This window comes from Melanerpes formicivorus, unplaced genomic scaffold (assembly GCF_026170545.1).
Source record: "Melanerpes formicivorus ecotype bairdi unplaced genomic scaffold, bMelFor1.0.p_v2 SCAF_53, whole genome shotgun sequence".
Lineage (NCBI taxonomy): Eukaryota > Metazoa > Chordata > Aves > Piciformes > Picidae > Melanerpes > Melanerpes formicivorus.
The window spans coordinates 2,069,645-2,096,748 of NW_027142405.1; positions in this window are offsets into that span (position 1 = coordinate 2,069,645).

Sequence of the window (27,104 nt, forward strand, 5' to 3'; positions counted from 1 at the left end):
TGAAATATTTTTACGAGGGGAAACCCCCCCGTGTTTTCGGTATCTGCATAAGTAATGATGCAAAATGCTTGTTTTCTGTGTACAGTTTCAAGGTGTTGCCAAAATATCACCTGCCTGAAAACTGCAGCTTTCCCTGGGGGAGCAGGGCTGTGGGGGACAGCTGTGGCTGGAGTTCTGCATGCCCCATTTCTCATTTAGGGGCTGGATCCTGGCCAGGTGATGCCTCTACCATGCACTCCAGCCATGCACAGCAGAGAGGATCTTGGCTGGGGGATGTAGCCCTCAGGGAAATTTAAAGGGTGTGAAAGGCTGTTGCTGATGAATCCTAAATGAGCATTTGTATTGCTTAGGTGTCTTCTCTATTTACTTTTCTTTCTGTTATGTCTCAATGTGCTGGTGAAGGTCTGCAGCAAGGAGTGAGACTTGAACTCCTTGGACTTGTTTCAAGATTTTCTTCACTTTGTTTCCCTAAGTGCAGTCTCTGCGGATTTCACATTCAAGTACATAATTCTAGCAGTAGTAGCATTGTTGCTGGGTTGGATGTAAGAGTATAAATGAGCAAGGATTGCATAAAGGGAGAAGTACATTCTTGCAGGAGCAGACCCTGTAGTTGTGCAGATGACCAGGCTTGCTCTGGAGCCCATGAGCACTTTTCTGGGCACCAAAGAGACAGAGCATTTCAGGCGATGCTGTACTGCATCTCTAGGAAGAGAGGGCAAACCCTCCTACAGCTTTAGCTATCACAGATCTCATTTTTCTGCTTGGACAGGTGGTTAAACATTGTTTGTCAGCTATGGCTTTCTGACATGTCTCCCACATTTCCCTCCCTACCTCCGAAGCCATATTTTGTTCATCTTTTAGCAGGTGCTAGCCCTGCAGGCAGGCATGGCTCTGACTGTGTGTGCCAGCTACAGTGAAGGTGGGGACTAGTTTGTGGCGCTTAAGCCCACTGGAGTATCTACTACCCAGTATCAAGCCCAGGATCAAGTACTGGTGCTCTGCCCCACTGGTGCCAGGTACCAGGCAGGTACCTGGTGCACAGGTACCCAGGTAGGCAGCTTCTCCTTGCAACAGGGTGTAAATGGTGCCCTGTGCAGTTAGAGGCTGAATGCCCACCAGGCATCGGGTCCTCACTAAAAGCTGCACCTGACCTCAAGCCTCCCCCACCATGATGACAGATAAACAAGAGTAACAGGAAAGCCAGGATGTTTTAGAGCAGGCCTTCTGGCTGTGAGAAGGGGACCAGCATGCTAGTTCCAGTCCCAGGGGTCCACCCACTCACAGGGGAGGACTGGTCCCTGCTGAACTCACCTTGTCCGCCCTCCCACAATGCTTACTCATCTTCCCTTTCAAGCCCCACATGACTGACTGAGCTCTGGGCAGCAGACCTTATTTGTTCACCCAGGAAAAAGGCATCTTGCAGGTTGCCTGCTGCCTCTGTCAGGGAGAGGGCACTGGTCTTCAACAACCTGAAGTCTGTGCATGCCATACTTTCTTGCTGGAAGCTTTGTCTTGATAAAGGCACAACCCAAATCCTCCTTATGAGGGTCTTTTGTGCCCACTTCAGTGCATCATGATCTAGTACTTTGCAGGGCCTTGTGCCCCTGAAAACACATCTGCCTCCTGTTTTTTCAAAATTAGTTGCCCTTGTGCTTGCTGGTCCCCGAACTGCAGGTTTCAGCTATTGTGTTTCATGCTGCTAGTGCTCTGTGCTACCATTTGGTGTAGATGTAGGTAGGTCCCAAAATAAACTTGAGGCTTGCTGGCTTGGTGTAGAGCAGATGTGCTGGCAGCACAGTGTACTTGGCTGCAGAGAAGGGGGTTGTTCTGGCTCTGCTTTCCTTGGAGTGTGTCTCTTCCAGCTTGTCTCTTACTAATGGCAGCCTAAACATGTGGGCAGGGGTACAAGAATCGAGCAGTGACTTGCATGTCTCAGTCCATAGGGTATGGACATAAAGCAGAAGGACCAGGTGGAAAAAGGGCAACCTGAGCTGCACCAGACATTGTGTGATCTAAAGACATTACTTTTTTTTTCTTTTCTTTAATAATCTTTGGTTTAGGGAGTTTCCATTCTTCTTTTGGCTAAGATTTGCCATTGAGTAATGCCAGCTTTGTACGTAATCATAAATATATGCATAATTTTGATACTGTCTCCAGAAGTATTAGAACCTCTGATAGAAAAATTGCCAAAGGGGATTACATAGCTAAACCTCAAATAGGCACACAAATCACACAACTGCTTAAAGTAAAATCCTGAAAAGCTAATATGTTTTATTCAGCAACTATTAAAATAGTTGATAGGAAAACTAGGCTATCCAAGAGCAAGAGAAGGGAGATAGAGCAAGCTGAGTTAGCTGATTGCCTCTTCACACCATGAGATTTAGTTGCTTCCTACCAGGTTTCAAGACCCAGTGGCTTCTGTAAATCTGCACTATGCTTATTTTCTAGGTGTCTGCATTTTTGCTTTCCTTGAAATCACAGTAGATAGGCAATCACCATTCAAGCTATAGGCAGGACAATACAGCCAGGTGTTATCTGAACTTTGAATGCATATACCTGCCAAGCACCTGAGTCCTGATTTGCAGCAACTTGTATTACACCTCTATGGAGAATTTTCCTACCTTGCCAAATTGGAAAGGATAGATTTGGGGATGGAAATTCAAATGAGCTGTTTCAAAGAGTGGAGCTTTAAGCAGATAGAAACATAACTCATAAGAAATGAAGGGTAAATCAGTCCTCATTTTAGCTTACCTTTACTCTTTCAGCATGTTAATAACTGCTGAGCACTGGCAGAAATTTTTTCTCTTTGACTTGTGAATATTATCCATAAAATACTCACAGATGTAGCAAGCAGCTGCATTGTGATGTCGTTCTTAGAAAATTATGTAATGCAGCAATGATAGCTTCTGAATTGTTACTGATTTATGAATTGAGAATGTTTGCAAATTATGGGTAAATTTAGCTAGCTCAAGTGAAATTCATGTCAGCTTGGTCAGGTGATAATTCTAGGACTGGAGGCTGGTTCACTGGTTGGGGCTTTTGCTCCACTGACATGGTCTTTTTCAGTGGCTTTCCACAAATACTTTGTCTCAGTGGGCTGTCAAGGAAGGAGCAGGAAAGGAAAAGAAAAATGCTGATAGCTCTGGGGGTTTGTGCTGGCAGTATTTAGAGCTGTTGGTGGAAGAATGACCTGGCTCCATCCATACCTTCCAGACTAATTTCAGATGTTTGGGCTTCTGAAGAAGTAGATTGAGAGATGAAACACACGGGGTCTACAAAACCAGGGTGCTGCATTTGAAAGGGGTTCTTCTTTGCATTAATGTTTACTGTGTGGTCAATTGGGTGTCTCCTGTTTCCCCAGGCTCCAGTAAATTTCCTGCTATCTCTGGCAGACGATGGGCAGGAAGTTAATAGAATCCCGTTTTAAATTCATGCTTTCACTGAGGAGCTGTTAGTAGACAGACACCTAATTAAAGTAATAATAACATATCTAACATTTACCTTGCACCTTTTCTTAATCCTAAAAGACCTCAAATGCCTTTGAGATGGAGCACAGCATGGTGATTGTGCATAACAATGTCACAGAGTGGTTTGAGAGGAGGGAAGGGATATCTTGTCCATGGAAACTGTGAGAGGGCATAGTAGAATTATAGTTATTTCAATGAGACAGGATAATGCTCTAGAGAGAAGAAGCTTCCCTGCTGGGAGGGTGCTTGAAGAGAGAGGCACACAAGATCACTGTTACACAGAACCTGGTCTTTGTAATTATGGTAAGTTTTTTGCTGTATAAAGTCAAATTGAACCTCTTTTAGCCTTTATTTAACAGATGTGTCTGCTGGATGCATTTAAAACAAAATAAATGCGAGATATAATTCCCTTTTCTTTCTATTTTTAACTAGTCTTGTATGCCTTTAATGAGATGGTTGGGTCCTGAATTATTTGCAGGCTGGTTCACTCTGGTATATTCTGGGAAGAATGACCTTTTGTCAGAAAGGCTGTGGAAAAAGCAGAAAACACCCAGGCTTGTGCCAGGTTAAAGCAGTCGTACAGATCTTGCTATAGAAATATTGACTGTGATCAACAGGGGTATAAGGAAGCCAGCTGATTATGAAGACCAGCTGAAAAAAGAAACTGCAGATGGAAGATAACCACTTTCCCAGAATGTCTGTGCTAAAGGCATTCTGGAAGTTAGTGGTGGGTGCACAAATGTGTGCCTCGGTGTAGGATGAGACTAGCTTGCGTGACTGGATACAGATCCAAGTTTTGAGAAGGGGAGTGTTGCACCCTGGGAGCCCTTTTGGTTTATTACAGAATAGTCCTTAGAGTGGAAGGATTAGTTAAAATCAAGAACAAACCATCCTGCAGGAGCTGGCTTTTCTGCATCTGGAATCATGCCATGATCATTTAATATGAGACAATCAGCCCTATAGTCATGGAATGAGTTTTTTCAAGATCTCCTGTTCCCAGCATAATGCTCAACTGATGGCCAGTAAACTAACAGCTAATTTCATTTTTATAAGATATTTATTGCTTGAAAAAAAACCCAAAAGTTCTGAACTGAGTGCCCTATGTGTGCTACTCCCTAAGTGGAATATAGAGATGAAGGAGGGAATTTTGGTGATGGCCAACAGCTGATTGAGTGAATGGCTTTTAGCAGCATGGAAAAAACGCAAGCAACAGGAAGATCGTGAGCTATTATTTTACAATTATCCTATTTTTGCCACTGCAGACATCTTCAGGAGTCAGACTCTGGGTAAAATACTTTGTGTGGTTTTGGTTTGGTTTGGTGTGTGAGACTATGCCCTTTATTACTTTGTTTAAACTGGCCCTGAGATCACAGTCCCCTTTTGACCCTTGGGAGTATGTGAGTTGACATCAACCCTTGCTAGAGCCAGCTTACTTACCTTGCCAATAGCAAGCATAACAGGCAGAGAAATTCTTGTTGTAGAAATGTCAGCATAGTCTTACTCTTGCCTTTCTGTTGAGCAGTGGTCTGCCATGGGACTGAGGTAACTTTTTAGAAGGAGGGAAGAGACATTTTTGCGATGCGATGCAATTATGTTTGAAACAAACAAAAACTCAATGCTGAGAAGCTAGGCTTTGAAGCTTACCGTAGAGTTGAGGTGTCACACAAGTCAAGATTACTGTGTCTGTGCTCAAAAATATTGGAGAGTTTGTAATTAAAAAAAACCCTAAAATACTTTATATGTCTAATAAATTCAGATAATGTCTTGAAATACATCTTTTTGCTCCGGGTTTGGAATCAGAAATACCAAAATACCACAAGAGAATCTGCTCTCATGTTACTTCTTGCCAAGCCAGGGTTGGAAATACTCGAGATTTCATGAGAAAGGGTTTTCTCTAGGGAGTTCAGTCCATTTGTACAGACTTGCATGGTGCTCAGATGGTTTGAATCATTTAGATAAGGAGCAAATCATTCCAATGTTTGACTGCCTTCCAAATTTGAACCTGTTTAAAGGGTGGATCCTCCATTTGTGGTCTTCCAAAAACTGAATACTAAGTTTATCAGCGTTGCTATGTACCTTGAACCTAGTGCTGCTCAAAGCAGAGACAACCAAAACCAATTAATCTTGAAGGGACTGGGGGAGGACCCTTAGGCTCTGCAGGCTATGATGGAACTCTGAGGATGTGTAGCCATCATGGTTGTAGCCTCTCAGCCGCTGGTTTGGTTAGCAGTGCGTTTGCCTTCAGCTAGGTTGTCTCAGATCTGGAAGCATATGCAATGGCTGCTACTTCTTGTAGTGTTTGAGTCAGACCAGCACACATCTGTTATGGGAACAAACGAAAAGGAAGTACAAAATCTTTTCTCAGTTTGTGTCACGCTCTGTGGTATTTTCTGCCTCCTCTGCCAACTGATCCTGAGAACACATGCTTTGCTGATTTCCTCTAAACACTTTCTTTTCCCAGGTACAGAAGTGCTCTTCTATTCCTCCTCTTCCTGCACTGAAACAAACCCTAAAATCATGAACGAAAAGGAAGAGTTGTAGTGGTTGGCAGGAAATGGAAGCAGCACCATAATGTTTCTAGACGTGTCAAGCATATGTTATGTTGTGCTGGCATACAAATGTGCAAATGCAATGCTCAGTTTCTTCCAGATTTCAGGAAGTACTTTAAGTGGAAATGAATGATTCTGAGATTGGGAGTCCTAATTCCTCTGTTAGTGCCTGATCCTTGTGGGAGGAGTCCATGCAAGCTCCAACAACAGAGGTCTTACATAAATGCTCCCCGGAATAAAGCTCAAAGTGGCCGTAATTGCAGTCTCAATAAAATCCGTCCAGTCCACTTATAAAGTACATTATGCAGGGTAAAAAAAAGGGGTTGTGTGTTTTTTAAAATCAGTCTTACAAGGACATTCATAGTGCCACCAAAGTTTAAAATGAGGATCTCCCTGTAAGTTCCTCTGCTGCTTTCAGAGGTCATACAGCTTTAAAGATTGCTCACCTTTTGTAAGCAATGAGGCATGAAATTTCTACTGGGTTTGTGGAGTGAGAGGTTTCTCCAGCTGCAGAGGTGACTCTCTCTTTTACAGCAGCTTGCTCATCACAGTCCTGGTACCAAACAGATCAACATCACAAGATTTAGCTGATATGGTAAGGCCAGTGTGCCTTCGCCATGCATGCTCAGTCATTGTGAGAACAGATAGGTAGCTCAGAGCTTGCTTCCCTTGTTTCCAGAATCCTGGTCTTAAAAAAACATCAACTGCTTGAATTGGAAGCTTGATAAAAGTTACATGAAACAAGAAACCTGAATTGAAGCTTCCCAGCATGCAATAGGAGCATGAAAACTTTCTCCCTTGTAAATTTTTAACTGATTGATCTGATTGCTTGGACAAAGCAGAGAACAGATTCCCCATGAGTGAACTCTTTCATGCTCAGGATCATGTTTCTGCTGCAGTTTTCCTTCTTTGTACTTTAATTTTGCCTTTAGTTATGCACTCTGATTTGGGGGAACGCTTTAATCAAAAGAAAAATTAAGTGCTTGTCTAAGTTTCATTAAGGTCAATGGAACTGAAGCATAGGTTATGCTAAAGAGAGCAAGAATGAAACACATTTGCTTGAGATGTTTTAATAAGAACTGAAGGGAGGAAAAAAAATTTCCCATGCTTCTGATTAGCTTTAATGTTCACACATACATTAGGAATAAACAAGCAAGCAGTTATGATTTTCTATGTGGTTATTGTTTTCAAGATAGTGCTAGCACTTCTGCTTACCCTGCCTGGTGGAAGATAAATTATTTAAATCTGATGTAATTGTATAAAGCAGCTTCATCAGAGCTTATTTGTTTATTACAGTGCTTGTGATTGTTGTGTAAATAAGATGAGGAGGCTATTTTTGGCTTCTGCCTGCTTGTCCTCAGGAGTCACAAGATATATACACCAAGATGGTGACTGCATGCAGCTGGAGCTCCTGATAAGTCTCATTTGCTGTGAACTGTATAAGGGGATAATTACCAAGAAGAAGGTCAGAAATGAGGCCTCTTGCAGAGTGATGGACTAGACAGCACACTTCTGATTGCAGCAGCCAGCTCTGCAAGAAAGCTATGAAAACTGCCTCATACTTTTCAGTTGTATTGATCACTGTGGTGCTCTTCTGTCAGTCTTACTAAGGGTTCTGACTAGGAGAAGATGTTCTGAGGTAGGCTCTTTGCTCTTAACTAAGACAAACAGGATGTATTTTTTTTTAACCCTGAGGTGCATATGACCTGTCCTGTGACACAGGGCCAACAGAGCTCTCTAGTTTTACACTGGAGTACTGCCTGTCTGCAGCTGACTCAATGAACTAACTGCACTGAAAATGATGCAGAATGACTTCTATGGTTCTGGGGTAATAAATGCGATCATGTGGGCACCCTTTGCTAGAGTTAATGGCATGTAGATGTTGGCAAAGAGCTCAATTTGCCTTTCTGCTTTGTATATTCAGAACAGGTTAACACAAGTGTGCTATTTACCTTGAGATAACAGAAATTTGTACACCTGTTTTCTAGCAATGAGGGAAATATCTAACTGCAAACAAGGTGAACTGTATCAGAGAATTGCTAGATAAGAGGGTGCAAGAGCAGGTGAATTTGAGGTGGGTTTGCTCTCCACTTTGCTCAGGTCATCAATTAGTTAAGTGCCAAGAAAGAAGACAAGAGGAAAAAAAAGTCCTAAAAACTGTATTAGACTCATACCAATCCTGGGCAAAACATCTTGGTTTTGTTAGCTGTAGTCTTTAAATTTATGCTCCAGGTTGGATTTGTTCACAGCTTTTTAGGTCCTTCAGTATGGCTGTGAGCTTCTGGTGTTTGCTTAAGCTGTGATTGCAGTAGGGGAGGCTGGAAGGTGAGGGGTGGACCAGTGTTGGTGGCCCGTAAACAGAGTCAGCTATGGAAATGGTACTGATCTCATTGAACTAGCGCTGCAGAGATGTGTGATGTCCTATGGTTCTGGAGTAACAAATGCAGCTAGGTGGGAGCACCCTGCTAGAGACACTGGTGTGTGGTTGTCGCCAAAGGCCTTGGCTTCTGTCTTTTTTATTGTGCAGTGGGTGCTGGGTGCCTGTTCCAGCTGAAGCTTGAAATCAATGCTTCCAGTTTATTTTCCTGCCTCCCAGGATGCTAGTAGACTATTAATGAAATTAATGTTGCATATACCCATGCACAGCAGGCTAATGTAAGCAGGAAAAAGCAAAAAGAAAGGGAAATGGAAAATCTCTTGCACCCTCTTACTTTTCATACCCCTTTTCTTTGAGGACCCCAGAATGGTTGAGGGACCCAAGAGATCCTCTTTGTAAGAGAAGGCTTACAGGAGCACAGAGCTGTGAAGAAAACAGGCTTAAAGGCAGAAGGTCTGCTGCTAGGAGAAACATATAATCAGTGTGGACAGATTTTTATTTGTTGATCTGTGCAGATATTAAGCTTATGATAGTACTGGCACATTTTACTCTCCCTTTGTCCCTGAGTTTACCCTCTTTGATAATAATAGAAATATTTGGAAATGAAAGGGAAAGAGCCAATTATTTTCACTATATTAGCCTCAATATTCTTATTTTATCGTCATCTTTCCTGGCTTCATTTAAAGAAGTTAACCTCCCCAAAAGAAGTGTATGCTTTAGACCACGTAGAGGCCACAGCATGTGTCTTTGTTTCATTTTCTCTGCAGCTACTGGAGCAAATTATAGCTGAAAATATTCACAAAATATTCATCTTTAATTTTCATTTTGAAGATGAGATATGTTAAGCAAAGTTGATTAAATATTAAAAGATCATATCCCCTTTTCCCCCCTCAATATTTAAAAAAAAAATCTTTTACAGAAAATTCAAGTCTCTGTACCTGAAGTGCTTTCAATATTAACTTCAAGGGATTTGTCACATGCTTCCTTTGCAGCCAAGGTGATTCAGGGATTTGGCGGAGCTAAGATACCTCTGGGCTGCAGCAAATGAGGGGACCAGACACTGAAATCTCTGTTTTATGCAGGAAGGCACAGTCAGTCAGCTAGGTAGGTTAGTTAAATACATAAATAGTAAGTGTTGAGGTGGGGAAAGGAAGAAAAAGCAGACTTCTGTTTTGACTGCTCTAGTGAAGTGACAAATGTATCATTGTAAGCCTCCTGTTAACTTGTCGAAGACTTGGCAGGGGTTCTTAACTTACCTGTTGAAGGAAGGTGGCAATGACAACGTGAAAGACAGATTGTAGAAAGTATTGTAATAGGTGCAGACATCCAATCTTTAACTCTTTATTTCCTATGTGAAGCACCTGAATTGAAGGATAAGAGAAATTAGAAAGCTCAAATGACCTGTGAACAAAGTGTGGTTTGAAGAAAGTGGGGATTGGAGGGTAAACATAATTGCAGATGAAATTGTAGATACCAAAAACTTTCAAGTTAAATGCTAAACACAGCTGTGTTAATGTGGTCTCTTGTTTGTGATAGGATAATTATCTTCAGAAGTTCAGCTGTCTTTCACCACAGGATCACAGGATCACACAGGATGTTAGAGGTTGGAAGGGACCTCTGGAGATCTTTGAGTCCAACTGCCCGCCCTGGAACATACTGTAGGTTGCACAGGAATGCATCCAGATGGGTCTTGAAAGTCTCCAGATAAGGAGATTCCGCAGTCTCTCTGGTGAGCCTGTTCCAGTGCTCCATGACCCTTACAGTAAAGAGGTTTTTTCTCATTTTGAGGTGGAACTTCTGTGCTGTGGTTTACATCCGTTGCCCCTTGTCCTATCACAGGGCACAAGTGAGAAGAAGCTCTCCCTTCCTTCCTGACACCCAGCCCTCATGTATTTATATATATTTATTAGATCCCCTCTCAGTCTTGTCCTCTCCATACTAAAAAGTCCCAGGTCTCTCAGCCTTTCTCATAAGGCAGTGCTCCAGTCCCTTAATCATCCTTGTAGCCCTCTGTTGGACTCTCTCAAGTAGATCCCTGTCCGTCTTGAACTGGGAGCCCAGAACTTGATGCAATATTCTAGGTGGGGCCTCACTAGGGCAGAGTAGAGGGGGAGGAGAACCTCCATCAATCTGCTGAACACACTCTTCTTAAGGCAGTCTGCCACAAGGGCACATTGCTGTCCCATGGATAACTTGTTATCCACCAGGGCTCCCAGGTCATTCTCCACAGGGCTGCTCTCCAGCAGATCACTTCCAGGTGCAAGACTCTGAATTTATCCTTGTTGAACCTCATTAGGTTCTTCTTTGCCCAGCTGTCCAGTCTCTTCACGTCTTGCTGAATGGCCGCACAGCCTTCAGGTGTATCAGCCAAGCTTCCCAATTTGGTATCATCAGCAAATTTGCTGAGCAGACACTGTCCCCTCATCAATATCATCGATGAAGATGTTGAACAGGACTGGACCCAGCATTGATCCTTGAGGGGTGCACTAGTTAGGGGTCAGCAGTTGGACTTGGTGCCATTGATCACCACTCTTTGCACTCTATTGTGTAACCAGTTCCTAATCCATCTCACTGTCATTTCCCCCAAGTTTCTTACTGAGCAAGAAAATATACTGATAAAAAAATCCACTGGTGGGATTGGCAAAGGGAAAGAAAAGCAAGCATTTGGGATGCAGGAGTATGCCTTATAGTTCAAGGCTTCTCACCTAATAGTCTTTTATAGTGGTACTGGAAATAGGTCCACTCAGGATCCTTGATCTCTGATGGGGTGTCTCTGGCATATAATTTAATACTGGATTTTTCTTCCTGAAGACCAGGTACACTCATCAGAACAGTCACTGTATTTTGAGATAGTCCCAGATAATCTAGGACATCTGTTTGCTCTCTACATATAGCTGTTTCTCACTCCTTCTCAAAAACTTTCGGAGACATGAAGGAAGAGGCTGCTTTCTAAACCAACTCACAGCAGCTTATTTAAACATTGGCTTGATAAAGCTGCTGAACATCCTGCTCCCATCTTTTAAGTTTAAGGAATGTTTCAAGAAGGCTTTTTTAGCTCTAATACCTGGAAGACACTTTGTTTTTTAAGTGCTCCCTTTATTACATTCTAAATGGGATGCCCCTCTGTAGTACACAACTGGACTGCTGCTTTTACAATACAAATTAAATCCCATATTTTTCACAGAGTTTTTCCTCTACAGTGATCTAGACTTGGAAGCTGGCTGTATCTGAGGCTGCTTACACAACCAAAATCAGCTGGTGAGAACTCTGTTTTGGGAAACTCTTGGTGTAGACTCCAGTTTATTTCCTTTTTTAATAGGAGAATTAAATCTGCCGAAGGGTCCAAAGTCTGTCTTCGCCTGCTCTACTGTAACCCTCATGCCATGGAGAAGAGATCAATCCAACAAGAAATAAACCCTCCACTTTGCCCTATTCAAATGAAAGGACTGCCTTTGTGCCACAGCTTTCAGATTCCAAAGGCATTTTTGGTTAGCAGCTCTGCTGGATGCACAAAGGGTCAGTGCACTAATAGGATACGGCACTGGGAAAGGACAGGGCTTTAAGGAGACTCTTTGGAGATTTGATGCCCTGTGTGAAAGAGGTCAGCAATACTGCAGCAACAATTTTAATTTACTTGTGAGAGAGGGGAAAAAAAAAAAAGGCACCATAAAAAAAAAAAGGTAAGGACATTGGAAATGAGAGACTCTTTAAATCCTCCTATCCTAATGATCCTAACCCCAAATCCATCCATTGCTGATAAACCTAACCAATGCCTTTATAATACTTAACAACATGGAATAAATGTCATCCTTCTTTCCCCCACCCCCTACCAATGCACAGGAGCTCCTTATTGTGTGCTGGGGGGTGGTGGTAAGTCCTTTACAAGAGACATTGATCTGCACCTGCTCAAGGGTGCTCTCATGTTGATGCTCTGCATGGCAGAAATTAAGCCAGACCTTTGCAATGAGTGACAACAGCAACTTTCTGGCACATTCATGGTTTACACCGTCCTAGAGAGAAAAATGAATTGATGACAGGTACACACAGAGACTAACAGCCTCCAAAAGTCATGCTGGATTTTGGGAAATCCTCTTTCCCCAAGCTGTCTTGTCACAAGGATTGTTCAGCTCTGTAAGAGGCACTTTGATGCTTGGGAATTGAAGAAATGCTGATCATCTGTGCTAGGGTGAATGACATTGGTGCTGTGGGAAACTAAAAAGAGCTATTTTGACTCTGTCTTTGTCAATCTCTGTATGGCTGAAAGCTGTGAGACCCTGAAGCCAGTATCCAAACTTAACTCACACATCTGCAATAGATATCAGCAGTACTTACATGACTTTGTGCAGAAAACAAGTTTGGAATGTTCTTAGTCCATTTTCTTTATTCACAGCATATCAAGAAGCAAAGGACAATATTTAAGACCACCCTTCACTGACAGGGAAAGGTTTTGGGAGAATCTGTTCCTGAGTGGATAGTTTGATTGATTTATTAAACAAGATTTAGTTTTCATTGGGCAGAATTTTTTTGGTGTCATATAGAAAGAAACCTCAACCAATTAAAGCCATACTGATCATCAACAGCATCAGGGCAGTATGTAAGGGAGTTTGGTTGAAATCCCTCAAAAAGACCTGGACTGCTCATTATCTGTAATATTACAGCAGTTTGGACTAGATGAAACCTGCTTGCTGGTGGGCAGCAGTGCTCACTGAAGAGGAAGCTAAGTTCTAGTCAGTGTAGTCTGACATCCTTCAGTGTACAGGATACTAGTTTTGAAGTAGAGAGGCAGAAATCCTCCAGCGCAGCAGGGTGAATGTGTTTGTGTTCATTGAGTGTGAGAGACGATTGATATATAAGGAATACAGGGAATCATTGGGAATGTAGTCCTGAGGCAAAGCATGGAGTGCTTTCTGGGTGAAAAAAAATGAGCAAAGAAGACCTTGGAAACCTGCTAATTCCACCCCAGCTCCTCCTCCTTACAGAACCGCAAGTGAAGTATTGACCAGCTAACTTCTAATTGAACACCCAAACTGTTGATTCTGCAGACTGAGCTGCTCGAGGGAGCAAAGTTTGCTGCTAGTGGTGGCAAGGGAGCTTGCCACATAAGTGGTTAACTTCCAGCACTGATGAAGGAGAAAGGGGGAATGCAGAAACAGGAGGAAAGCTAGCATACCGCAAGCCTGACTTAGATTGTGTCAGGTCTCCATGGATCTGCAGGCTTTGTCCCACTGTTGAATAGCTATCTAGGGATATCACACACCATTGCAGGGCAGGAGGAGTAGACTAGCTCTTCTAGTTGTGAAGCTGGAGTTGGAATAAAAGCCAACCAAATCAGACTATAACAAAGCATAAGGAATGGTGTGAGACTGGTTTGCCTCTTGACATGCAAACCCACAAACTCTAAATACAATGCCTTCATTAGCACAGCACTTCCAACAACAGTGATGTGACATTTATCTACTGGAGAAATGGTAAAGATGTGAAGCTCCTCTTCTCAGCTTGGAAGAATTTTTCCTGTCCTTGTGCTCCCCTCACTATGGCATAGGCTACAGTTAGCATAAATTTTGTCCTTCTATCCATAGTGTCCAAACTGTGCACTTTGCTCTGCACTACATCCACTGGTATAAACTTTTGCTCTTTGGCTTGCAGGAATTTCCTTATTCATTACCACAAATTCTCTGTTTCCATTATATCTAATAGAGATTCTGCTGTGGTTTTTCACCCACACTCAACAGAAAGCAACTGGCACTGTGTTGCACGCTCCTCAGCAAAACCATTCACTCTTGGCACAGTGTCAGCTTAGCAAACACAGCTTCCATCCAGCATTGTGGCTATTGAGCCTACCTTCATTTCTGGTGTAAGATGCAAGGCTGTGTTCAAGGAAGGCATACACTTTGCTAACTGTGCTGGGAAAGTTGCAGTTAAAAGTTTGCTTAGCAAAGACAAGGATGGAACAAGTATCTGATCTGGAGGGGAAGAGAAATTCAGCCTTTGGTTGTGTAGGCTTTGTGAACAAGAGTTCCTTAAGCCTCCATGAAGATGGCTAGAGCTGGAAAATCATATGTTTCTGTTATGATAAACTGTCCTGTGCAAGTGTTTGCAGACTCTTTGAGATGTTCTGCTGTGGGGTTGGAATATACCCATGAGCTCTGCTTAGTTCCTTTGGTTTGGCTTCCCTTTGAAGACTAGGCTCTTTGTAGATGGGCTCAGAGGACCTGCCTTGGGGTTCAGATTTTTGAAGACAAGGAAAAATTGGTGGGCATATGGCCTGTTCACTGTTGGTGCCAAAATGAGTTCTGACTCATGCTAATCATGCAGACTTTCCTAATCCACCCCTTCCCAGTCCCTTGTGTGTTTTTCTGAGCTGTGAGTTAACAATAGTTACATTTAAAGTTTTGGCATCCAAGTGAATCATCTTGAGATGAGGGCAGCAGTTCATACCTCACAGAGGTTTAGTTTCTGAGTGCATCTACAACACAGCTGGATGTGATGATATATGTCACACCAACACTGGGTACAATCACACCCACCAGAACCACAAATCCGTGGCACTTCTGGTACCCACAGTGCTCAGTACTGTTATGGGTTCACTACCTCAAATTACACATCTCTCTTTACTCCCATGTCCCAGAAAGATGTTATCCTTGTTCTGGTGGTGGAAGGGCTAATCACTGACATCTGCCTGCTGGGGAGAGGTGATCCTATTGAAGCTTAGCTGTTCTGTAGGAGGGAAGGCTTTCAGGGGAGTCTGCTGATCCTGGAAGTGGAAGAGGGCATGAGTTGGCTGGTAGAGTGCTGTACCCTTGGGGGACATGGGGCCTAGTGACTCTTCCTGTTGCTCCTCTACTGTGAGGTGAAGTCCAGTGGAAATAGATTGCAGCTCACTGCAAAGTGAGGTCTCATGAGAGTCTTGTAAAGGGCAGAGCTTCTCTATGCAGCAGTCACCCGGAATTGCTGTATAATCTCTTTGGCTCTTTCCAATAACAGTAGGTGCTGCTCCCCCTTCTAAAGAGCAAGAGTCTTCTCTCATGAGCCCAGGTCCTTCACTCAGAGTTACCTCAGTAGTCACAGTGCCAAGACATTGCTGGATTTTTATTCTGTTTCAGTTTTACAGTAGCAAGGAAGGCAGTGGGAGGTGTCCTGGGTAAAAACTTCCACTAGAAGTAGAAAAAGAAAGAGGAGTTCAAGCACTAGTTTAAGTATAGCAAGCCCACAGTAGTCTCGTGGTAGGCTGTGGGAGGAGCTGAATTATAAAGGTGCTTTTGAGGGCTGCCCACATCCCAGCTCTCTAGCTGGGTCTTTTTAGGTTGGAGCTTTTTTGAGGATTCAATAGCTGAGATAGATGATCAGTCCTAGCAATGTCTGTTGGAAGTTTGTTATTTTGGGGGGTTTTCCTTATGATTAATTAAAGTAGTGTCACAATAAAAACTGAGCCAATCCTGTAGAAGTATCTATACAGGGAGAGAAGAATGGGAGGGGATGGGGGCCAGGGGGGAGGATTTGGACAGCTTTGGTCACTCTAGTGAGCTGCATAGTCAGAATACAGGTCTGGGGACTGCACTGTGTGGCTCAGGACACTGCCTGGGGTGCTACACATCACCTCTTTTCTCCTTCTCCCAAAATCTATTTTGTAGGAAACAGCAGAACTGAAATATATGAATAAGTTATACATGTTTGGAAGGGAAAAGAGAGGATAAGCCCACCCAAATGCACTGCTAGTTAAGGTTTGCTCTTTAAATATCTTGTGTTTATGCTAGAATGGTTACAACAAAACAGGCAACATGTTTTGTCTACAGACAACCCCATGCACCAAGTTTAGCATCAGCTGCCTTTCATTCCTCCTAGATAATCTGTTACTGCTATTAATAGAAACAAATGCAAGCTTCCTGGTGTGCAAAATTGCCTAGAGATAACAAGAGGATTTGTCTTTGTGAGTGAAGCATTCTAGCTGTGGGTTTTTTGGGCATTGTATTAGAAACAGTAAAGCAATGGCCTTTTGTAGTGGTTGAATACTTACTGTGTTGGATAGAAATGCTGGAAACCTCCAAGAGGAGAGATCTCCTTACAGGTCTTCCTGAAACAGGATTCACTACTGAGACCTGCTGTCTTTGCCTGGTCTCCCAGCTTGCCACAGCTCCCAGTCTCCCTTGTCCTGCACCTGCTCATGTGATCACAGTTAGCTGAAGCACTTCTAATTTCACTATTATATGATTGCATGTGAAGCAGGAAGGTAGTGACAAGGTAGGGGAGAGTTGTGAGGGATGGACACCCACAGGCTAAGCCAGACCAACACATCTAACTGCACTCAGAGCAATCTGGCAATGCTTACAAACTCTGATAGTGAGGCTGACCACTAATAGACCTTACAAAAGCAGTCATTTTTGTGGCAAGCTTTCAGACCACTGTGTTCCTGATGGAGCTTTTAAATGTCTCCTAAAAAGGTACCTAGCAATATCATAGAGCCCCATCCTCTGGAGTTTGTCTAGAGCCAGGACCCATGAATGAAAAAAAGTTGAGAGCTCTGAAGTGCAACAGCTTTGCAGGGGTGGGGAGAAGACCGAAAAAAAAAATCTCAGCCAAAACCAAACATTAAAAAAAAACAAAAACAAAAAGAGGGGAAAAAAGGCAAAACTTCAGAAAATAGAATATATTTCTGTGTTTTGAAGTCACACATTGCAGAAGTGGTGTTTTCTGCCTGCCTCAATGTACTTCAGGTAATGTGTTCTCTGCAGAAAACTCCAAAAAGCAAATGTGTATTTTTCTGATGGAGCTGTGCACCGTGCTTGTCTTTTTATGTTTGTAAAATGTGCATGAACTCAGGAGGGAGGAATCCTTAAGTATTTTTCATTCCTGAGGATTTACATTTGTTGAGATACAGAAAGAAGATGCAGGTGGTAAAATATAGAGGAGAAGCCATGTGTGATGGTCCCAAGCCTCAGGGATAATCAGTGCAGTAGTTTTATATGACATGGCTGTATTATAGAAGGGAAACAGATCTTTTCAGTATTTTCCCTTATGTGACAGGTCCAGTCCATCAGTTATGATACATGCACAGTACCTGCTGACAAACAGAGAAGCTGTTTCGATGACCTGTTGTGCAAAGGAAAATGGGAGCTCTCAGCACGGCTGCTTGCAGCCTCTCTGCAGGGAAAGGGGCTGGAATAAATCAGTTCCAGTGCAGTGCCCCTTGGGAAGAGTAACAGGGAAGGGGTTGAATGCTAGTGCACATTTTCACGGATGCAGGAAGCTGTAAAAGTTTAGTACAGCTGGCACATGAAGGAGCAGTATAACCTCTGTGGGTGCATATGATCCTGTGAGAAATAAGCAGATAAGAGAAAAGGCTAACCCCTGGGTTTCTAGGTCTCTATGATTCTTCTGTCCTTTGGTGTTAGAACCAAAGGGAGTTGTCACTGGATTTTAAACAGGACATGAGTTCTGTTTGATTGCTTGAGTGAAAACATTTCCCTTTCCCCCCTTCTTTTTAAATTGTATTTTTTTTCATTCTTTTTGGCAGCTACGAAAAATCTTGACGCCAAAAACCTTGAAGGATAGTGCAATATTCAACCATTTTATCTGTGAATGTTTCCTCACCCCTTTCCTCTGGTCTGTTTATGTGAAATACTGGCAGGAAAGAGTAAATACAGAAAAATATACATATATTCTTTTAATTAATTCTTGGCAGTCTGCTTACAGTACACTGCCCCTGTACACTGCCCCTGTACACTGCCCCGGTTAGGCCACACCTTGAGTTCTGTGTCCAGTTCTGGGCCCCTCAGTTTAGGAAAGATGTTGACTTGCTGGAACGTGTCCAGAGAAGGGCAACAAAGTTGGTGAGGGTTTTGGAACACAAGCCTTATGAAGAGAGGCTGAGGGAGCTGGGGTTGCTTAGCCTGGAGAAGAGGAGGCTCAGGGGAGACCTTCTTGCTGTCTACAACTACCTGAAGGGAGGTTGTAGCCAGGTGGGGGTTGGTCTCTTCTCCCAGACAACCAGCACCAGAACAAGAGGACACAGTCTCAAGCTGCACCAGGGGAAGTTCAGAATGGATGTTAGGAAGAAATTCTTCACAGAAAGAGTGATTGCCCATTGGAATGTGCTGCCTGGGAGGTGGTTGAGTCACTGTCATTGGAGGTGTTTAGGAGGAGACTTGACAGGGTGCTTGGTTGCATGGGTTAGTTGATTAGGTGGTGTTGGAAGATGGGTTGGACACGATGATCTTGAAGGTCTCTTCCAACCTGGTCTATTCTATTCTATTCTATTCTATTCTATTCTATTCTATTCTATTCTATTCTATTCTATTCTATTCTATTCTATTCTATTCTATTCCATTCCATTCCATTCCATTCCATTCCATTCCATTCCATTCCATTCCATTCCATTCCATTTTACAGTACTTTTGATGTGCATCTAGATGAGCATGTATATATATAAACAGGACCCCAAAATCTTCTGAAAGTCCTGATTTTGTAAGCAGGAATTAACTTTTCTTATACCTTTATTTCTGTCATTCCTTACATCTATTGCAAAGCTTATTTTCCTTTCATTAGTTGTGTCCTGTCTGCAGGGAATTTGTGCTGCCTTCCTGTTGTGGTTACCTGACACCTTTTGTGGTTTAGGAATTCCTACAATCACCTTAATTTTCTCAAGGGTTAGTGATGTGATGAGGAACCTTCCTTCCCTAGTGCAGCCCCCAGACTACTATCTACAGCTGATCTGATGAAGGAAAGATAAGAAGTTCAAGGGCAATTAAGAGAGACTTCAGGGCCTTAGTTAGAGTGGTTAAGTGACTGGGAGTGCAAGAAGTTTTCTCCTCTATCTCCCCAGTAACATGGTGTGATGAAGTAATAAACAGGAAAAGCCATCAGATCAATGCCTGGCTCCAAGCCTGGTGTCTCAGGCCAGACTTTGGGTTCTTTAACCTTTGGCTGATTTACAGGACAACATTTCTGCTGGCAAACGACAGGATACACCTGTCATGGAGTGGGAAAAGGATCATAGCCCAGGAGCTAGCAGGGCTCCTTGAAAGATCTTTAAAACCAATTTGAATGGGAAAGGGCACAAAATAGGGTTTGCTAGAAGTAAGCCCAAGGACAACACAGGAGCATCTGAGAGTAGCCAGGCAGAAACTGGGACATCTCACTAGAAAAAGGTGTCAAGACCTTTAGACCAGCTGACCTGCATCTACACTACTACATGCGGCATGGGAAGCAAACAGAAGGAGATGGAAGCCATTGTCTATGAGAAAAATTATGATATAGTAAACATCACAGAAACATGGTAGGATGTCTCACACCACTGGAGTGCCACAACTGATGCTATAAACTCTTCAGAAGGGATAGGCAAGGAAGGGATGGTATGGCCCTATATGTCAGGAAGTGTTTTGATTATATTGAGGTTGATGATGGTGATTATAGAGTTGAGTGTTCAAAGGTAATCAGGAGCAAGGCCAACAAAGTAGATATCCTGGGGGGAGTCTGCTATAGATCACTCAACAAGGACAAAGTGACAGACAAAATATTCTTTAGACATCTGGAAGAAGTCTTGTGATTGATGGACCTTGTTCTTGTGGAGGATTTTGACTTCCCTGTTGGCTGTTGGAAATACAACACATGAGAAAGGGAGCAATCTCAGAGGTTCCTAGAACATGTGGAGGATAACTTCCTGACACAGCTAGTGATGGAGCCAGCTAAGGAAGGCTCCCTGCTGGACCTGCTGTTTGTGAAAAGGAAAGGACTTGTGAGTGACATAATGGTTGGGGCCCATCTTGGGCACAGCAATCACAAAACTATAAAGTTCTCAGTTGTTGTTGACGTAAAGAGGGGAGTCAGTAGAACTTCCACCTGTGACTTCCAATGGGCAGTCTTTGTCCTGTCTCAGAGACTGGTGGACAGAGCCCCTTGGGAGGCAGTCCTGAAGGGTCAAGTAGGAAGGCTGGACGCTGTTCAAGAGGGAAGTCTTGAAGGCACAGAAACAGGCTGTCCCTATGTGCTGAAAGAAGAGTCAGTGAGGAAGAAGATGGCCTGGCTGAATAGAGAGGTTTGGTTGCTACTTAAGGAGAACCTGTCTCTGACAAAACCCTCTAATTTCAGCAGTCTGCTTGGTCATCTTTGAGACACTATGATCAAAAAATAATTAATGACTTGTGCCAGATTCAGCAAGTAGGATTTTCAAAATGCTTTTTCTTCCTCCCAGTATGAAGCCCACTCCCTGTAGGCTGGGAGGCAGCCCCAAAGCCTCCCATTACAGGGAGAGTGGGGGCTGGCATGGCATGGTTACCCACAATGGAAAGGCATTTCTAGTCTGTGCCTCTGCAAGGCAGTACTGCAAGCTCTTCTGCATGAAAAGCTCACAGATGTGCTCATGCCCTCTTACCTGAAGCACCATAATCTGCCACTGTTGTGCAAAGCATTGCTTCAATACTGACCTGAAGGAATGTGGCATGCCTGCACAGAAGGTGGTATGGTGGAGCCAGAGAAGCCCAGGGGCTGCCTCCAAGAGGCGATGCCCCAGGTCATGCTGACCCTGCGTGGGGCTGCGCAGTGAGCCCAGGGTCGCACCAGAATGCAGTGCTGCTCCTCAGGTGCTTCCCAGCAGGGAAGAACTTAAATCTGATCCCTTTCTATCAGGCAAAGAGTTTTGTGCATGCTACAGATGGGATAACTATCACTCCATGGTGTTTATGGGATTTAGTCCATAGCCAGCTGAAGTGAGTATTTGTGGCAGACCTCACAGAGTTCACCTGAAATTTCAGTATTTCTGTTGACTTCTGTGCTTAGCAACTGGAGGTAGCTAAGAAAAACAACAAATAAATCAAACATTCCCTTCTCCAACCAAAATAATACCATAAAAATGGAGTTTTGACTTCAAAGTTCTTGCTCTGATCTTTGCTACTCTCACTTTCCTTATGTACAAGTATCTTCCTTCTAAAAATAGGAAATCTCATTGTGTGGGAGGTGTGTTTAAATAGCATTCTTTAGGATATAAATATTATTATTACTTAAACTAACCCTGCTGCAGAGAAGTTCACAAACTTGTGCTAGGCAGTGGCTGCCTGCTGTCTGTGGGAAGTGTCAAATTCTTTCAAACACCAGCTTGCTGGGGGCACACTTTTGGAGTGGGCTGCAGGGTTGTAGCTCACAGTTTTCTGTAGGAGGCCATAAGGACACCTTCATGCCTGTGAATCACAGTGGCCTTCAAGGACTCCACGCCTTAGAGGTTCAAGCCATTACAATGTTGAGTTAATAATGAGGTTTTAAATACCACTGTAACTTCCATTTGTGATACTGGTAATTTGCTGTTGTACACTTGCCTTGGATGGGATGGAGCTTAAATTGAATCTGAAATGAGGAATATCACTCAAAACAGACTGAAGGAGCTCATTATTTTATTTAACATACAGCTATGCTTACCATTTTAATAACCTGAACAGATCAAGGCATATATGCGTGGGGAGGCCTTTAAGTAGAACTTTTATTACCATGAGACTCCAGCCTTTGATGTGTTATTTCTAGTTTATCAAATGCCTTGGTACTGCTGCTCAGTTTATTTAATGCCTTGTTTGCTAGTGCTTGATTAGGAAGTCAATAATTAATAAATGGGTGGTAAAATGAAGTATAGAGTTTAGAAAATGTGTGTGACAAGGTGAGACACAAGTAGCAGGGCTACGCAAAACCTTGTTTGGCTGTTCTCTAGCTGCTCTGCTGAAGCAAGGGGACTAATTTTGGTGGTTTATGCCAAATCTGAATATTTCAATACCCACCACCTTACCAGGTACTCAGGGATGGGGGTCATCTAAGGTGGGGTGTGGGTTCAGGCTCTGAGGCAGAGGAGGGAACTGAAGGTGGGCTTCCTACCTCCTAGGAGCTTGCTTGAATCACTGGACTGTGGGATGAGAGGCATGATATCATTCCAGTTTCTCAGATGTTTTCCATCCCTTTTTGTCCTCAAAAAGAAGGCTGGGGGTGTGTGGGGTGGGCTAAGGAATCTAGCAGAAGCTGTTGCTCAAGCAGAGGAGCTCATAAGTGAGCTGAAATAGCATCTTTTGAATCACTTTACTAACCTTCAAATTTTAAAGAAATCAGCCTGATACTAGTAAATTTTCCAAGCACCTAGGTCCTGAAGTAGCAGTGTGACTAATGTGCCTGTGCATACTTTGCAAACAGGCAGTGAAATGTTAGCAACAGAGCTGCTTTGCTGTTGGGTGTGTTTTCCTTAACTGTGCCAACACGCTTGGGATTGAAATGATACAGGCTGAAATCAGCTCAGGAATCACAACTTGTCCCCTGAAATATGGATAAACTTGGAGTGTGATCTTTCCTAAAAGGATGTAGGATGGAAATTATCAACAAGTCCACCTTGCCCTTTGCCCTTTCCAAGCACAGATGTAGAATATAGACCCCCTTGTTTATTAAACTACTCTACATAGAGTAAACCACAGGCCTGGGCTGCAATCTCACAGTCAAGGAGGTATTTCCATAGTCTGGAAAACTCTTGGCTGCTTTTCAAACACTACATCTCATATTTGCTTTTGTGGTCCCTTTTTCCAGATAAGGTCAGGACCTGAAAGCTAAGCTGTTTTGAAGAAGCTGAGTGAGTTGCATTGAGTTCCTCAGTTTGAATAAATCTCATGAGATAGAAGTTTCTCACCAGATTTCAAGTGTTCCTGACAACAGCCAGTCCTGGTAAAGCTGCTCTTAGCCTTGCTTGTGATATTCTGTCAGCTGTGATTTTAGAAGTTAATAAATAATGGGTTTAAATGGCTCTAGGATACTGCATAAGGGTTGAAGGTTTGCCTTGTCCCTTGGGGGGTTTCTGTATGACTCCCAAACCACAAAGCCAGGCTAACAAGATTAGAAACATCTAATGCAGCTCCAGTGCCTCTGAAAGCCATTTTACCCTTCTCTGTACTCACCTCTTCCCCAGGCTATACTGTGTGAGACCTGGGAAGTTGGTCAACCTGTCCTGAGATCAGCTTTTGCAATGACTCGAGACCTGTGGGAATAGCACAGCTTTTGAGGGTGCTGCTTTGTCACCTGAGTGAAAATCTTTGTCTGGTGGGTGTCTATGTGTGTGGAGGGTTGCAACTCCCTTAAGGATGTACTTGGCACTACTGATTTTTAAACTCAGCGCTGCCCACTCAGTTGTCCATCAAAAGAAATGCATGATGTGTTTTATTGAAGATAAATTCAAGCCAGAGGGGGAAGGGAAGGTCAAAATGTCACCTTAGTGTGTACTTTGGTGTTGCTCTTCTGCTCCTTTCGTATGATATTCCATACCCTGTTTACAAATCTTGTCTGATAGATAACCAGCTCTGCTCTTCTGCTTCACAACAGCATTCATTGCTGTAACAGCTTTCCTCTGTCTAAAATGGTGATGATAGTGCCTGCTGCATGCATGGGGGAGATAGAGAAGGGTGAGTGTCTCTAGTGGTTGATACTCTAGCCTTCATTTTTCATTTGTACCACAGATCTATGAACTGAAGGCATATTTTTGCCCTGTAGTTGCAGGATTACAGAGTGTCCTGGTAGGACACTGCTGAGGGATTTTTAACCCATGAAACTGTGAGAGCTGGTTTGGTATTCTTTGTGCAGCAGTGGAGATTTGAAATAATGGGGAAGGGATGCTCTTCCTTTGGAGTTGGAGCAATGCAACTTCAACTTCGGGAAAAATCTACGAGTGCAATTGAGTTTCTCTTATGTATTTGTCCCAGTGATTGATGTGACACCCTGCACTAATGGATAAACGGATTGTCTTTGTATTTCTGTGAAGAGAACGTGTCACATATTGAATAGTGACACTGATATTCTTATCAGATATAAGAGTTAACACTTCTTTTGGGCAAATGCAGTAGTCTAACCTCTGGGAGCTATTATCTTCCAGATTTGCAGGTAACTTGTCATAATGTCTTACTGCATTGTGTTTGTTTTGAAAGTTTCACTGTAGGGATGGAGAATTACCTTTCTTGTGTGAAACCTGAGGTGGAGAGGAAGAATTATGCAGCATGTGTGGCTCAGTTGGTAGACCCATAAGACCCTTAATGGGAAGGTTTGAGTTCAAGCCTGCAGTGGGCAGTAGTGTCCTCCCTATTCTAGTCATGAGGTCTGTGGTGACAGGTTGGACTCGATGATCTTTGAGGTCTCTTCCAACCTTAGTGATACTGAACACTGAATTTGATACTGAATACTGAACACATTTAAAAGTGGGCTACCAGCGTGGCTGGGAAGTTGTCACACCATTAGTATGGCTCTCTAACTGTACCATGTAGCAGTACCAAAAGACTCCTCATGTTCTTTAGTAGCGCCCCCATGTGCTAGGTCCTTTATGGAGAGGCAGGACAACTCCTGCTTCGCTGAGCTTAACGTTTAAAAGAAGGAGCTAGACAAAGTACAAGAGGAAGGGGGGGTAGACACAGGGAGTAAGTCCCTCCAACTCCGTTTTGTTGGACTGTGTTGCCTTTCTTGTGTCTATTGTTTGTAAATTAAAGGATATCTAATGTTAGCAGTTGTGGTCCCCTCCCAATAATCACTGTTACAAACATTGCTGGGGTCTTGCAGGGTATTTATAACTCTCCTGGGAAACACCGAGGAGAATTACAAAGCCACTGTGGAGCAGAGTGATAAGAAAAATTCTGAGTACTGCCTGCACTCAGAAAGCTAAAAAAAAAAGAGAAAGCTCAAACGTAGTGCTGCTACTAATGCTGCTCTTGCCTTTCATTTCAGCAAGAAAAAAACACACTGAAAAACTTTGGTTAAAAATAAGGTTTTGGGTCCTACTATGCCCCTATGCTGGAAGCTGTGGGCTCTGTATTGAGTTAATTTTCAACTGAAAAAAAGGCTTCAGCTGTTTGGGTCCCATATAGCTTTACCAGGACAGGATGTTGGCCCAGAAGATGTAGTCACTGATGATCTATCTTGTATCTCACTCAGTGGAGATATGTGAGGCTGAGACCAAAGCCATCATTGTCAGATGTTTCAACGAGAAAGAGGAGCAGTCAGAGAGGGACTTCTTTCCAGACCACTTTCTCAAAGAGATCTTGGAGAGGGGTGTGCTTTGCTCTTGCAGTTAGCAAGTAGTGGAGAAGGATGGATAGGTCTAGTGTGGCAAGATCCTAGGGTATGCCCCACAGTGTAATATAAAATGTAGGTACACGTGTGTTAATGTATGCATGCAGAAAATATGTAAATATCCAGGAAGCTGGGTAACAAAGATGTTTAAAGATCATCTAGTCTGATCTCCCCCTGCAGTAGGCAGGGACATCTTCAACTAGAACAGGTTGCTCAGAACTATATCCAGCCTGACCTGGAATGCTTCCAAGGATGGGGCATCTACCACCTTTCTGGGCAATGTGTGCCAGTGTCTCACCACTGTCATTGTAAAAAATATCTTCCTTATATCTAGTCTGAATCTCCCCTCTTTTAGTTTAAAACCATCACCCCTTGTCCTGTCACAACAAGCCCTGCTAAAAAATCTGTCCCCATCTTTTTTATAAGTCCACTTTATGTACTGGAAGGCTGAATGACCCCAACTCTCTTAGGCTCTCTTCATGGGAGAGGTGTTCTAGCCATCTGATCATGACTGAATCATAGACTGTGTAGGGAACAGTTGCTGCTCTTGAGATATGCCATTCAGGGATGGTGCCCTGTGTCTTCTGCCTGGATCATTCCACTTTGTGTATACTTTGAGGCAAATTCTCAAGATCCAGGATAATGAAAATCATGTTATTCAGTGTAGATAATGAATAAAATATTCCCATTACCTTTATAGGGAATAGGATGCAGTTCTTGGGTTACAGAGTCCTTTTCACTTGCTTTTAGCAAGCCATCACTCTGTAAAAACACACCTCTTCTTTATTCCTTTGAAGATGCAGCCCAGCTTTTCTATTGCTATGCAAGAGACAATCTAGAGATCCACAACACTCCTCAGAACAAAAAGGCAGGGAATAACTTGTCTGCCCTGCCCATCAGTTTCTCAATAAAATCGATCCTAAACATGCAAGGTTGTGTGCATACTATGGCTAAGTGCATAATAACTGTAGTATTCTGACTCATTATGCTGTAAAGTGCTGTGAAATACCACAATTACAAAAGATGCCAGGTAAAACCAGGTTCCAATCTAGATAAGTGATGGTCACATGGCCAGACAGGCTGCTGTAGTACAGTTACATGATCTGCAGTCCAGTGGTTTTATGGCTACAAATGTCCCATAGACTTGTTTGCACATGCCAGAAATTACAAGTGCTCTTTCAGGTGTTGGTGTCTGCCCCCCTTCTCCCTCCCCCGCCCCCCGCCATCTCCTTTTGTCTCTTCCTTTTGTCCTTGTATTTTGGGACACTGAAATTTCAGATGGTTCCTGCTCTAGTTGTTCAGCTTTATCCCCGTGGCTGCCTGTCACTTCTCAATCAGTCAGTTATAGTGTAATTTATTTTATGAAGTACACCAGGTATTGGCCACTGGGTAACCAAAGGTGAAAGAGAGCAAATGAAAAGCAGATTAGAAAGCGTGCTGTGGGCTGGGGGAAGGGAGTCTCCAGTGTGAGGAAAAGTGAACAGGGATGGTTTGGAGAAGCAAAAACTGAAAAATAAGGCATGCAGATGTAGCTCAAAGGACTTTGTTACAGCTAATTTAGGAAGATAACAAAGGAATGATGTCAACATGATCTAAATGGAAGAGAAATACAATGGGAAGAACAGAGAGAGCAAGAACAAATAGGAGTCATAA